The sequence below is a fragment of the Dermochelys coriacea genome, chromosome 15 (assembly GCF_009764565.3).
Source record: "Dermochelys coriacea isolate rDerCor1 chromosome 15, rDerCor1.pri.v4, whole genome shotgun sequence".
Classification (NCBI taxonomy): domain Eukaryota; kingdom Metazoa; phylum Chordata; order Testudines; family Dermochelyidae; genus Dermochelys; species Dermochelys coriacea.
This window is the reverse complement of record NC_050082.1, coordinates 30,417,279-30,430,692: the sequence shown is the minus strand read 5'-3', so window position 1 is coordinate 30,430,692 and position 13,414 is coordinate 30,417,279. Positions and strand designations below refer to the sequence as shown.

The window sequence follows — 13,414 nt, the reverse complement described above, 5'->3', positions numbered from 1 at the left end:
GTTTTCACCCATCGAATACACTGTAACTCCAGCCTTTTAAAATTTATGTGGGTCCTTGAGGCATTCAGTTTCTATTTTACACTAAAAACAGCTCCTTTCTATTGGTTATAGTGCCATGAAATAAGACTCCAAAATAACGTGTGATGCTACTCTGTCTCGGCAGTACCACTTGCTTCAGGTGTCATTCAATTCCCTTCATAAATGGAAAGCCTTAAAATAAATCCCCATCTCGCTGCATAGTGAAGCAAGCGCCTCATATTGAAATTCTACTGTCTGTCTCTGCAGTTGTGTAGTAAGGTAGAGCTGGGATCATTAATTTGCAAAATTATGTGAATTACATGTAATTTGTGATTAGAGCAATTCATGATTTGGAGTATGCAAATGGGCTTTTCATGTAGCGTAAATTGCATTTGCAAATACACAGGAAAGATCACATTTAAAAATGCTAATTTGCTCATGATTTTTATTGCTCAGCTATTAAAACCACAATGATCTTAAATGTGCTACACAAATCTGGAAGACATAATGTCATTCTAAAATCTTTCAAAAGACAATTGCAGTTCAGGGCAGAGTGTATGACCAGCTCCCAGTACAGTAAGGGTAAAGTCCAGCTTCCCTGTCACCTTTTATGTTTGGGTTTTCTTTCTTTCTTTTTTCCTTTTGTTTCTTTTCTTATTTTGTGTCTAAAGAGATTGTCTCCTGCTGCATGCACCTTCCTGACCTTTGCTGCGTTCTCTGGCTTGGCTGATCCTACCATTTGGCACTGACATTGGCGGATTCTTCTGGAAATGTTTTTGGAAATACTAATGCCATGTTCAGTCAGTGGCACACTCCAGCTTGGATTTGAAAGGGTATCATTGACTTAACTCTGCTTCCTTTGAAGTCAGTAGGAGTTTTACTATTGACTTCAATGTCAGCAGAGTTAATTCAATACTGAGAGCTTTTGAAAAGCCCATCCTCTCTGTCCACACATACATGTGCTCATTGTTTTAGTTCAGCTGTCAAGAAGTGGAGTTTGGCATGACCATACTTGTCTTCTGCAGCGAAGAGGAAGCTACTATGTAACCATGTTTGATCCGACTCGCCTTCCACCGATCCAGTCGGAACCTAGCACCTGTTTTATGAAAATATATCTACAAATATGATACTGTGGGCAGAACCACAGCAGCTAGGAACAATGAATGATACCACCACCCAACAGCATAGGAAAGGAAGGGAAGAAAAATAACATCCCAATTCATACCACAGATGAAACTGTAGAAGGGCAGAATGTATTAAATGCACAGTGATGGCCCTATTCAGATCAGTTAACACGAAAATTATTGTAAAAAATACCATGGGATTTCTTATGGCAGCAGCAGTCTGGATCTCCTCCAAAAGATGGGGTAGTTCCTATATCAGTGTTCCCCTAGCATATGCAGAGGCCTTGCTTCAACACTGTTTCAGAGATAAGAGCACCACCTACTGAAGCATCCGATGAAGTGAGCTGTAGCTCACGAAAGCTTATGCTCTAATAAATTTGTTAGTCTCTAAGGTGCCACAAGTACTCCTTTTCTTCTTGTTTTTCCTGATACAGATAGGCTTCCTTTGGCATTTCCTCTTTCTAGTACTGACGTAACACCACCGTGTTTAATGCATGAGAACTCATGTGCCAGGAGCTAATGTTTTTATAATAGCTAAAGAAAGAGAAACATCCTGATTTTTTCAAAATGAAAAAATGTTTTAATTTTTTTTCTTCTTCTAACACAAAAAGGAGAATTATAAAGTATTGGGACTACAGCTTTTCTCAGTTCGTTTTGCTCAATAATCCTGGGTGATTGAGACATACTTGGAAAAGTGATTGAAGGCAGAAATAGGTAATTTGCTTCCTTGGGGCCTAATCTTCAGAGGAAATTGAATGTCAGTTGTTGTTCCCTCTCCTTAAAGTCTCTGATTCTTTTCATATAACTAGCAACAGCGTGATTTCGAACATGCTGCAACATAGTGAGATGAAACGGCAGTGCATTGTCGGTCAGTGCTATTCCACTGTCTGGGGGCACCCATAGCACCAATCTTGCATTATGATTTTCATAGCGGCTTCTTGTCTTCCCGTGGGATCAAGTCCATGCGATATTTGCACAGAGTGTGAAATGCATTCAGAAGAGTACCCACACACACTGGAAGTTTCTTTATTATGTCTACTGGGCCCCTAGAAATACCACATCAAACCATTAGGATCTGCCTATGCCAGAGAAGTGTTGATTGAATAGACCCCTGAGCTTTCAGAATGAATCTGAGAGATGCAAATGTCTTGACAGGTTGCAGCAGCCAGGTGTCACAGTAATTCATAAACTCTGCAGGCCTGGATTTAAACTGCTTGTGAGATGCAAAGGAAATTAATGATGAAACTCATCTATCAGTTTATTCAGTTCATCCCCCTGCTGAAGGACTGTTCCTTCCGCCATAATCCTGAATGCTTTGATGCCATGTTCAGTCTTGTTTTCAGCATCCCAGGCGCTGAGATTCCACCAACATTTCCACACTCAGAGGGGACTCATGGTCCTGATATTCATTCTACATTTTCATTTACTTAATTGCATCCCTTTCCTCCTATTTCTAGCTCCTTCAACCTGAAAAAAACCCTCCTCCCCTACTTGCAAATGCAAGGTTGAACTCCTACTACTTAAAGCCATAGCAAATCCAAAGGTATCCAGAATATTGTGTTAATCTCTAATAGTGCTGCTAACATGCATCACCTGCTTAGCTTTCTCCCCATTGAAATCAAAAAACCTTCATCTCTTTTCCCTTTTGGGGTACCACATTATTGTTAATTTTATGATACACACTGCAATGGTGTCTAGAGACCTCAATCAGGATTCAGGACTCTTTATACTAAGACCTAGGAAGACACAGTCCATACCTCAAGGAGACTGCAATGAGAAGGCAAGTGAGAGGAGGAGGATGGGGAAGAGGGGTAAAATTTCGATACACATTTGCATTTTTGAAGTATAGTTTTTATTAAAAAAAGTAACTGAGCAGAGAGGTGTGCTTGTGGCACAAAGCCATCTTCTTCCCCTCCACACATCCCTTTTTCTGTTTCATCTATGCATTGCATCTGGCACACACCTAGATTCACAGCTCTCTGGGGCAGCGAGTGTCTTTGTATCTCTGATACTTGACTGGGCACCAAGTCCTACTGCAAAACCAACAATAACTCTCAGCTTTCCCTATCTGCCCCCTGAAGCCATCATTGATTGGTGCATTTCCAGTGGGCATCACTGCAGAGGTGGGTTTTCAGGAGACATTTCAAGTAGGGGACCAGATGGTTCGCCAGTTTTTGGTGCTGGCATTGCTGTTGCAGTCTTGATGGGGTACACTCAGCCCTGGAATTTCATCAACAGATTTGGCCAGGCATTTTCCTGCCTTCAAAATCTCAATTTCTGGTGCTTCAGGGTCACCACATTCATATAAAATCAGTCATCTCCAGCTGATTCTTTCCTTCTGTGTGAAGTGCTGTAAATAGAGCTCACCAAGTCTCCCTTCCTATTGAAAGGGCTGGGCTGACACTTTTATGAAGTGATACAGCCCACCATGCTGGGACACTGACCAAATCCTTTACTGTCGCAGCCCTAACATCTTTATCATTCCAGTAAAATAAAAATACTTCCTTGGGATTCCCTCCAGGCATGTATATCAGCTAGAAATACAACAGGAAATGAGCGGTCCAGGCATTTCCTGGTTCAAGTCCTGTGAAACTCTTATTCAAACAATATTCCCGTGTCTAAAGTCAGTCCAATTTGATGAAATGTCTAGGAGTCTACAATCAGTCCAAGCACGTGTCTGCAAAGAGTTATTGCTGAGGTAGTCTCTCAGTGAGGCTCTGTGAATTTCCTTTCCCCCACAACTCAAGATAGTGTCTACATTTTGCATACAGCTTGGGCAATAAATTACTGAAATTACCTAAGTGAAGGACCCTGGAAGGAGTTAAACATCATTCATTTCACATTTCAATTACTATTTGTACTACCAAAAAAAAAAATCAAAGATCAGAAGTCTGGATGAAAGTAAGCTAGGATTAAAGGAGCTAGAATTCACGATGTGACAGAGAGACTGCCGAGACTCATCAAGCCCTCGGATCGCTACCCCTTCCTGCTTCTCCACGTGGGCACCAATGATACTGCCAAGAATGACCTTGAGTGGATCACTGCAGACTACGTGGCTCTGGGAAGAAGGATAAAGGAGTTTGAGGCGCAAGTGGTCTTCTCGTCCATCCTCTCTGTGGAAGGAAAAGGCCTGGGTAGACCGTCGAATTAACACAAAAAGTGGGAGTGTGCTAATAAAGTTTGCAGATAATACAAAGCTGGGAGGTATTGCCAATTCAGAGAAGGATCGGGATATTATACAGGAGGATCTGGATGACCTTGTAAACTGGAGTAATAGTAATAGGATGAAATTTAATAGTGAGAAGTGTAAGGTTATGCATTTAGGGATTAATAACAAGAATTTTAGTTATAAGTTGGGGACGCATCAATTAGAAGCAACGGAAGAGGAGAAGGACCTTGGAGTATTGGTTGAGCATAGGATGACTATGAGCTGCCAATGTGATATGGCTGTGAAAAAAGCTAATGCAGTTTTGGGATGCATCAGGAGAGGCATTTCCAGTAGGGATAAGGAGGTTTTAGTACCATTATACAAGGCACTAGTGAGACCTCACCTACAACACTGTGTGCAGTTCTGGTCTCCCATGTTTAAAAAGGATGAATTCAAACTGGAGCAGGTACAGAGAAGGGCTACTAGGATGATCCGAGGAATGGAAAACTTGTCTTATGAAAGGAGACTTAAGGAGCTTGGCTTGTTTAGCCTAACTAAAAGAAGGTTGAGGGGAGATATGATTGCTCTCTATAAATATATCAGAGGGATAAATACAGGAGAGGGAGAGGAATTATTTCAGCTCAGCACCAATGTGGACACAAGAACAAATGGGTATAAACTGGCCACCAGGAAGTTTAGACTTGAAATTAGACGAAGGTTTCTAACCATCAGAGGAGTGAAGTTTTGGAATAGCCTTCCAAGGGAAGCAGTGGGGGCAAAAGATCTATCTGGTTTTAAGATTCTACTCGATAAGGTTATGGAGGAGATGGTATGATGGGATAATGGGATTTTGGTAAGTAATTGATCTTTAAATATTCAGGGTAAATAGGACTAATCCCCTGAGATGGGATATTAGATGGATGGGATCTGAGTTACCCAGGAAAGAATTTTCTGTAGTATCTGGCTGGTCAATCTTGCCCATATGCTCAGGGTTTAGCTGATCGCCATATTTGGGGTCGGGAAGGAATTTTCCTCCAGGGCAGATTGGAGAGGCCCTGGAGGTTTTTCGCCTTCCTCTGTAGCATGGGGCATAGGTGACTTGAGGGAGGCTTCTCTGCTCCTTGAAGTCTTTAAAGCATGATTTAAGTACTTCAATAGCTCAGACATAGGTGAGGTTTTTTGTAGGAGTGGGTGGGTGACATTCTGTGGCCTGCGCTGTGCAGGAGGTCGGACTAGATGATCAGAATGGTCCCGTCTGACCTTAGTATCTATGAATCTATGAATTGTGGAAGTCAATGAATGGCTACACAGGTGGTGTCGGAGAGAAGGCTTTGGATTCTTTGACCATGGGATGGTGTTCCAAAAAGGAGGAGTGCTAGGCAGAGATAGGCTCCACCGAACGAAGTGAGGGAAGAGCATCTTCGCAAGCAGGCTGGCTAACTTAGTGAGGAGGGCTTTAAACTAGGTTCACTGGGGGAAGGAGACCAAAGCCCTGAGGTACGTGGGGAAGTGGAATACCGGGAGAAAGCATAAGCAGGAGCGCGCAAGAGGGGAGGGCTCCTGCCTCATACTGAGAAAGAGGGATGATTGGCAAGTTATCTCAAGTGCCTATACACAAATGCAAGAAGCCTGGGAAACAAGCAGGGAGAACTGAAGTCCTGGCACAGTCAAGGAATTATGATGTGATTGGAATAACAGAGACTTGGTGGGATAACTCACATGACTGGAGTACTGTCATGGATGGATATAAACTGTTCAGGAAGGACAGGCAGGGCAGAAAAGGTGGGGGAGTTGCATAGTATGTAAGGGAGCAGTATGACTGCTCAGAGCTCCACTATGAAACTGCAGAAAAACCTGAGAGTTTCTGGATTAAGTTTAGAAGTGTGAGCAACAAGGGTGATGTTGTGGTGGGAGTCTGCTATAGATCACCGGACCAGGGGGATGAGGTGGACGAGGCTTTCTTCCAGCAACTCACGGAAGTTACTAGATCACAGGCTCTGGTTCTCATGGGAGACTTCAATCACCCTGATATCTGCTGGGAGAGCAATACAGCGGTGCACAGATAATCCAGGAAGTTTTTGGAAAGTGTAGGGGACAATTTCCTGGTGTAAGTGCTGGAGGAACCAACAAGGGGCAGAGCTCTTCTTGACCTGCTGCTCACAAATCAGGAAGAATTAGTAGGGGAAGCAAAAGTGGATGGGAACCTGGGAGGCAGTGACCATGAGATGGTCGAGTTCAGGATCCTGACACAGGGAAGAAAGGAGAGCAGCAGAATACGGACCCTGGACTTCAGAAAAGCAGACTTTGACTCCCTCAGGGAACTGATGGGCAGGATCCCCTGGGAGAATAACATGAGGGGGAAAGGAGTCCAGGAGAGCTGGTTGTATTTAAAAAAAAAAAAAAAAAAAAAAAAAAGGAGTACTTGGTACTTTGGTGTTTTTCCACCAAATGCATCCGATGAAGTGAGCTGTAGCTCACGAAAGCTTATGCTCAAATAAATTTGTTAGTCTCTAAGGTGCCACAAGTACTCCTCTTTTTTTTTTTTTGCGAATACAGACTAACACAGCTGCTACTCTGAAATCTTGTATTTTAAAGAATCCTTAATGAGGTTACAGGGACAAACCATCCCGATGTGTAGAAAGAATAGCAAATATGGCAGGCGACCAGCTTGGCTTAACAGTGAAATCCTTGCTGATCTTAAACACAAAAAAGAAGCTTACAAGAAGTGGAAGATTGGACAAATGACCAGGGAAGAGTATAAAAATATTGCTCGGGCATGCAGGAGTGAAATCAGGAAGGCCAAATCACACCTAGAGGTGCAGCTAGCAAGAGATGTTAAGAGTAACAAGAAGGGTTTCTTCAGGTATGTTAGCAACAAGAAGAAAGTCAAGGAAAGTGTGGGCCCCTTACTGAATGGGGGAGGCAACCTAGTGACAGAGGATGTGGAAAAAGCTAATGTACTCAATGCTTTTTTTGCCTCTGTCTTCACAAACAAGGTCAGCTCCCAGACTACTGTACTGGGCAGCACAGCATGGGGAGGAGGTGACCTGTCCTCTGTGGAGAAAAAAGTGGTTCGGGACTATTTAGAAAAGCTGGACGAGCACAAGTCCATGGGGCCGGATGCGCTGCATCCGAGAGTACTAAAGGAGTTGGCGGATGTGATTGCAGAGCCATTGGCCATTATCTTTGAAAACTCATGGCGACCGGGGGAAGTCCCGGACGACTAGAAAAAGGCTAATGTAGTGCCCATCTTTAAAAAAGGGAAGGCGGAGGATCCTGGGAACTACAGGCCAGTCAGCCTCACCTCAGTCTCTGGAAAAATCATGGAGCAGGTCCTCAAGGAATCAATTCTGAAGCACTTAGAGGAGAGGGATCGTGATCAGGAACAGTCAGCATGGATTCACCAAGCGCAAGTCATGCCTGACTAATCTAATTGCCTTCCACAATGAGATAACTGGCTCTGTGGATGAGGGGAAAGCAGTGGACGTGTTGTTCCTTGACTTTAGCAAAGCTTTTGATACTGTCTCCCACAGTATTCTTGCCAGCAAGTTAAAGAAGTATGGGCTGGATGAATAGACTATAAGGTGGATAGAAAGTTGGCTAGATTGTCGTGCTCAACGGCTCCCTGCAGTGATCAATGGCTCCATGTCTAGTTGGCAGCCGGTATCAAGCGGAGTGCCCCAAGGGTCGGTCCTCGGGCCGGTTTTGTTCAATATCTTCATAAATGATCTGGAGGATGGTGTGGATTGCACCCTCAGCAAGTTTGCAGATGACACTAAACTGGGAGGAGAGGTAGATATGCTGGAGGGTAGAGATAGGATACAGAGGGCCCTAGACAAATTAGAGGATTGAGCCAAAAGAAATCTGATGAGGTTCAACAAGGACAAGTGCAGAGTCCTGCACTTAGGATGGAAGAATCCCATGCACTGCTACAGACTAGGGACCGAATGGCTCCGCAGCAGTTCTGCAGAAAAGGACTTAGGGGTTACAGTGGACGAGAAGCTGGATATGAGTCAACAGTGTGCCCTTGTTGCCAAGAAGGTCAATGGCATTTTGGGATGTATAAGTAGGGGCATTGCCAGCAGATCGAGGGACGTGATCGTTCTCCTCTATTCGACATTGGTGAAGCCTCATCTGGAGTACTGTGTCCAGTTTTGGGCCCCACACTACAAGAAGGATGTGGAAAAATTGGAAAGCGTCCAGCGGAGGGCAACAAAAATGATTAGGGGACTGGAACACATGACTTATGAGGAGAGGCTGAGGGAACTGGGATTGTTTAGTCTGCGGAAAAGAAGAATGAGGGGGGATTTGATAGCTGCTTTCAACTACTTGAAGGGGGGTTCCAAAGAGGATGGATCTAGACTGTTCTCAGTGGTAGCAGATGACAGAACAAGGAGTAATGGTCTCAAGTTGCAGTGGGGGAGGTTTAGGTTGGATATTAGGAAAAACTTTTTCACTAGGAGGGTGAAGAAACACTGGAATGCGTTACTTAGGGAGGTGGTGGAATCTCCTTCCTTAGAAGTTTTAAAGGTCAGGCTTGACAAAGTCCTGGCTAGGATGATTTAGTTGGGGATTGGTCCTGCTTTGAGCAGGGGGTTGGACTAGATGACCTCCTGAGGTCCCTTCCAACCCTGATATTCTATGATTCTATTATTCTAATACAGGTTTGGTGTACTTGTGTTTCTGCTATAGAGATTATGTTCTCCGAAAGGAATTCCTTTTTTCAGATGCTTGGCTCTCCTTTGCACAAGAGAATGCGTACGTATCCAGCCCATTCCTCCTGGCATTCCTTTAACATTGTTATAACATATTCATGGCATAATAAGAGGTTCCATATTCTAATGAGTTTCAGTTCAGGGATGGAAGTACCAAGATGCCTAGGGTATAGCACTAATTTCTTTAGAAAATAGAAACATCTGAAATTGTGCCATGGATGACCCAGCATCGGGACGTGGGGGTTGTTCATTGGTTACAGACCAAGTTCCTGTACTAGGGCTGCATGCGCATTACATTCCCTGTGTCTGTGCTGTGTGTCTGGAGCTCGCCATGACAGCTCTTCGCCTCTACTGTGCAAAACATGCCATTCCTACTTCATGCTTCATTCTCCTGCCTCTAAGTGTACAGTAAAGCAAGCTGATGGGAACAGGAGATGATGCGACAGTGTGGAGTCCTTAAGTTCCTAGGGAGGGGCAAGAAGTATTTCATGGTAGCAATAGGAGGTATTCTTCCTCTCTCTCTAAAACCATGGTGTACGTGTGTCTTATTGATCTCTGCACTCCTGACAGACCATTCTTCCTGTAGTGCCGGGTGTGCCCTGGAAGATCTCACAGGCAGAAGATGGCTCACCCCTGTGACAGCATGTGATGTTCAAACACAATCTCAGCACTCACAGACACACGTCAGCACTTTTCGTGAAGTCACCCCGATTTCCATGGGAAAGTCCTCAAACTCCATGAAGACATTGCCTTGGGCAGCATGATTTCCCTGTGTCTGCTGGCCCATACAATGTCCGTGTTACACTTTTCTGGCAACTGGGCTGCTGAGGTGTATTTCCTGGTCTTCTGTTCATTGTTATTAACTTGCTCTTTCACAGAGGTCTGGCTTTCCTTCATTCTTCTTCCTCCACAACCTCTTCTTGTCCCGTATTTCAGGCTTGCTTTCTCTTGCCCTACTACCCCGCCTAAAGGAGGCAGTGGTGTTTCTAATGGCATTTCAGCTTTCACAGGTTCTGATTTGCTGGACGTGTCCAACCCCAGGGCAAATTAAATAGGTTAGAAATTCTCCAGAAGGCTTCCTCCCCATCCTGAATTCAGGTTATGAACATAGATTTCGTTTTATCTGAACTCGACTGTCTCCACTGTCTCTCATTAAATACCCAGCTCCCTTGTTCTCTCTGTAATGGAATTTTCCCACTTGGGGAAAGTAAATTGAAATTCCCATCACAAATGCATTATGTATGAACTGATGAATAACATTAGTTTGCTATGCTAAGCCATCTGTTAAATACCTGTGTAAAATGGATGCTTCAGACTTATTAAGACACCAAACTACACTCCAAGACCATGCAGGTTTTGCTAAAATATTGCATTTTTTCCCCAAGTTTTTGTTCTACCAGTGATTTGTGGAGCTGGTCATAGAATTTATTAGATTTCAAAAGCCTTGTAATGCATGACATTAGAAATCTGAGGAAAGGGGTAATCATGCGGCTGTTTTAATACATGCATTGCCTCACAGTGTTATCAGCACATTAAGGAGTCAATATTCACAGAATCAAGTCTCTCGCTCAAGAACATTAGTCTCCAGGGCAGGCACCAGCCCCTAAAGTAAAGGCAAACAATGAAAAGGGGCCATGATGCAAACCCTAAGAGACCAGCTATCGCAGGAGGACTGTATCTGCATCAATAGCCGGAAAGGTCTCTGCACATTCATGAGAATGGCTCCCAAATACTTGAACTTCTGGATTTTCAGGAAAGGGGGTGTAGGTCTTGGGGGGATATTTGGGGGGAAGACGTCTCCAAGTGGGCTCTTTTCCTGGTCTTTGTTTAACACGCTTGGTGGTGGCAGCATACGGTTCAAGGACAAGGAAAAGTTTTGTACCTTGGGGAAGTTTTTAACCTAAGCTGGTAAAAATAAGCTTAGAGGGCCTTTCATGCAAGTCCCCACATCTGTACCCTAGAGTTCAGAGTGGGGAAGGAACCTTGACATACTCTGGGATTCCCTTCCTCATCTTAACGAGGCCAAGATGCATCACTATTGGCCACCCCCCATTCTGTATTGCAAGTGCCAACCCCCATTGGAGGGTGAAGTTCTCTTGGCAGTAGGTGAAGGTTGTTTGGCACAGCCCAAGTTCTACTGCCAGTAGAAGGAGAGGTGGGAGCTACCGACTGGTACACTGTAAAAACTAGCTCAGCAGCACAAAAAAAACCAGGAAACACTGCACTGACAGTATTAGAGCAGACGGTTATGTCTGGCTCTTCCTCTCTGGTCCAGAATAGCAAGGACCCCTTGACTCTGGTAGACATACTTCTCCCCAGCCGCTGCATAACTTCTACCAACCATCCTCCTTTCATAACACTGAATGGAACTTAGAAAACTCCATCCATCACGTTCCACCCCAAGTGTACACCACGGAGTCCTTCCATATCCAGTTTGATGCTTCAATAAGAAAAACAGCTTCCAGCTGCTTCAGCAAAGGTAAGTCCTTTGCAAGTTTGAAATAGCTCACATACACTGATAGTTTAACTCTTCTGCCCTCTCAGTTCCATTTGGAGAAAGCTGAAGAGTCTCCCTGGGCACAGTGGGAGGTTAGCGCAATGTCTTCATTGTCAATCCATCACTGTCACATAATCCTGTCAAGCTAAAAGGTGCCTGGTTTGTCCCTGAGGATGCCTTGTAGAATTCTTACACGGGACTCTTCTCGTCCTTTCTTTGTGCTTTGTATTCCCACTGAGCCAAAGGTATTTTCACAGTTCAAAGGTACTTCATGTAATTATCTGTCAGTTGCCAGTGGCCATCAGAGTATAAGCAACGGTCTGTAGGTGATCCTGGGTGCAGATATTACTTCTGAATTGAAGAGTGAGTCCCTGGGGTTTGTTGAAGCGTTGATATAAACATTAGCATTTCCTACTCCCTCAACGAATCCATAAATCCCAACCAGTCGCTACTGTATTGTCTAGCAGGCATATTCTTTGTACTAAAAACCCTTTCATTCAGAAATACAGTTTTCTTACATGCCCTTAATATCACTGCATCTTTTCTTATTTACTGGTGGTTTTAAATGTCATTACTTAAATTAAAGGATTGGAAGGAATCCTGGGTTTAACCAGCTATATATGATATATTTATCTACTTCATGAGAACCCCTCCACCAGGGTAATACTGAATCGATTTATTTGAAGGGGTGGTATAACAATTATGCCCAAATAAAGAGTTAAGTGGCACATTTCAGTCCCTCTCGCAGTCAGCAATCTCCATTTTTGCCTGGTTATTTATTCCCTCCACACGTGAAAGGATTCTGTGTAAGGGTCAGTTACTCAGGTTACTGTGATTCATTCTTTAAAATGCTATATATAAGTCTTTGTCAAAATGGTGACAAATTACCCAATTAAGAACACTAGAGGTGAGGGCGGGGGAAGCAAGTGAATGACCATCACTGAATGACCATCCACTGAAGTGGATATAAGAGATTACTAGGGATTCATTTTTAAATATGGTGTTACAACGGGGAAAAATGATGGAAAAATAGCTTGTGAATGTCTGGGGGAGAGAACTTATTAGTTAAAAGAAAGGGATCCATTGAGAATATTGAACAATGAGTTTTCCTGAGCAGAGCAGCTATATCTGATCTGCAGCCATTGATTCAAGAGCACTTTGCATTCATGTGATTTCCTCCTAAGTGAACAATATCACGTACCGCGAGAGCTAACCCACAGATGGCAACTCCTTACAAACTCTTTCCAGCTGCCACTCTGAAGTACTTCTTTTGGCGAGAAATCAACGCCAGTCTTAATGAACACCAGTGCCAGGCTGTGCTGTGTCAGCCTGAGCACTTTGTACGACCAAGCGAGGAAACCACACTGTCCCCTTTGCAATCAACAGGAATCCTGAGTGCCTAAAGCAGGACAGATTAGACCGTCAATACAGCTTGCCTTCAGAAAGGACTGAGAGGCATGGAAAGCAAAGACTGGATTCATTTATGATACAACATGAGAAGAACAATACTCAAAGGAGCTTTACTTTGTTAACATTCTGTGCAGGACAGACCCAGCTAATTTTGTGGGGAAAGTGCTTCATTCTGTATTAACTGCTCTGTCCACAATGCAATTAGTATCTCTCACTTCAGAGTATGGCTGCGTACTAAGTAAGATGTATCTAAAATTACTGGCCATTGACAATCCCTGATTAAGAGTGTAGGACTGTCACAGCATAGGGTCAGGCATGTGTGCATTTTCCCAGGGTTCCTTGGCAAATATGGGTGCGAGAACATGACAGCACATGTGTAAAGAGCCATAGGTCTCCTCCAGTTCTGTTTGTTTATGCCTCAGCACCTTCTCCAATCACCACATTCCCTGAGCGCCTATGTTACTTTTCATCTTTTATTCTGTTTTACGTGGAAATGAGCAGC

General features: G+C 43.8%; 1 protein-coding gene across 1 annotated transcript in view; it reads right to left on the bottom strand.

Annotated features, from left to right (window-relative positions):
- The window catches only part of MYO18B (myosin XVIIIB), a 212,892-nt gene that overhangs the window by 65,727 nt on the left and 133,751 nt on the right, over positions 1–13,414 (bottom strand). The window lies entirely within an intron of this gene.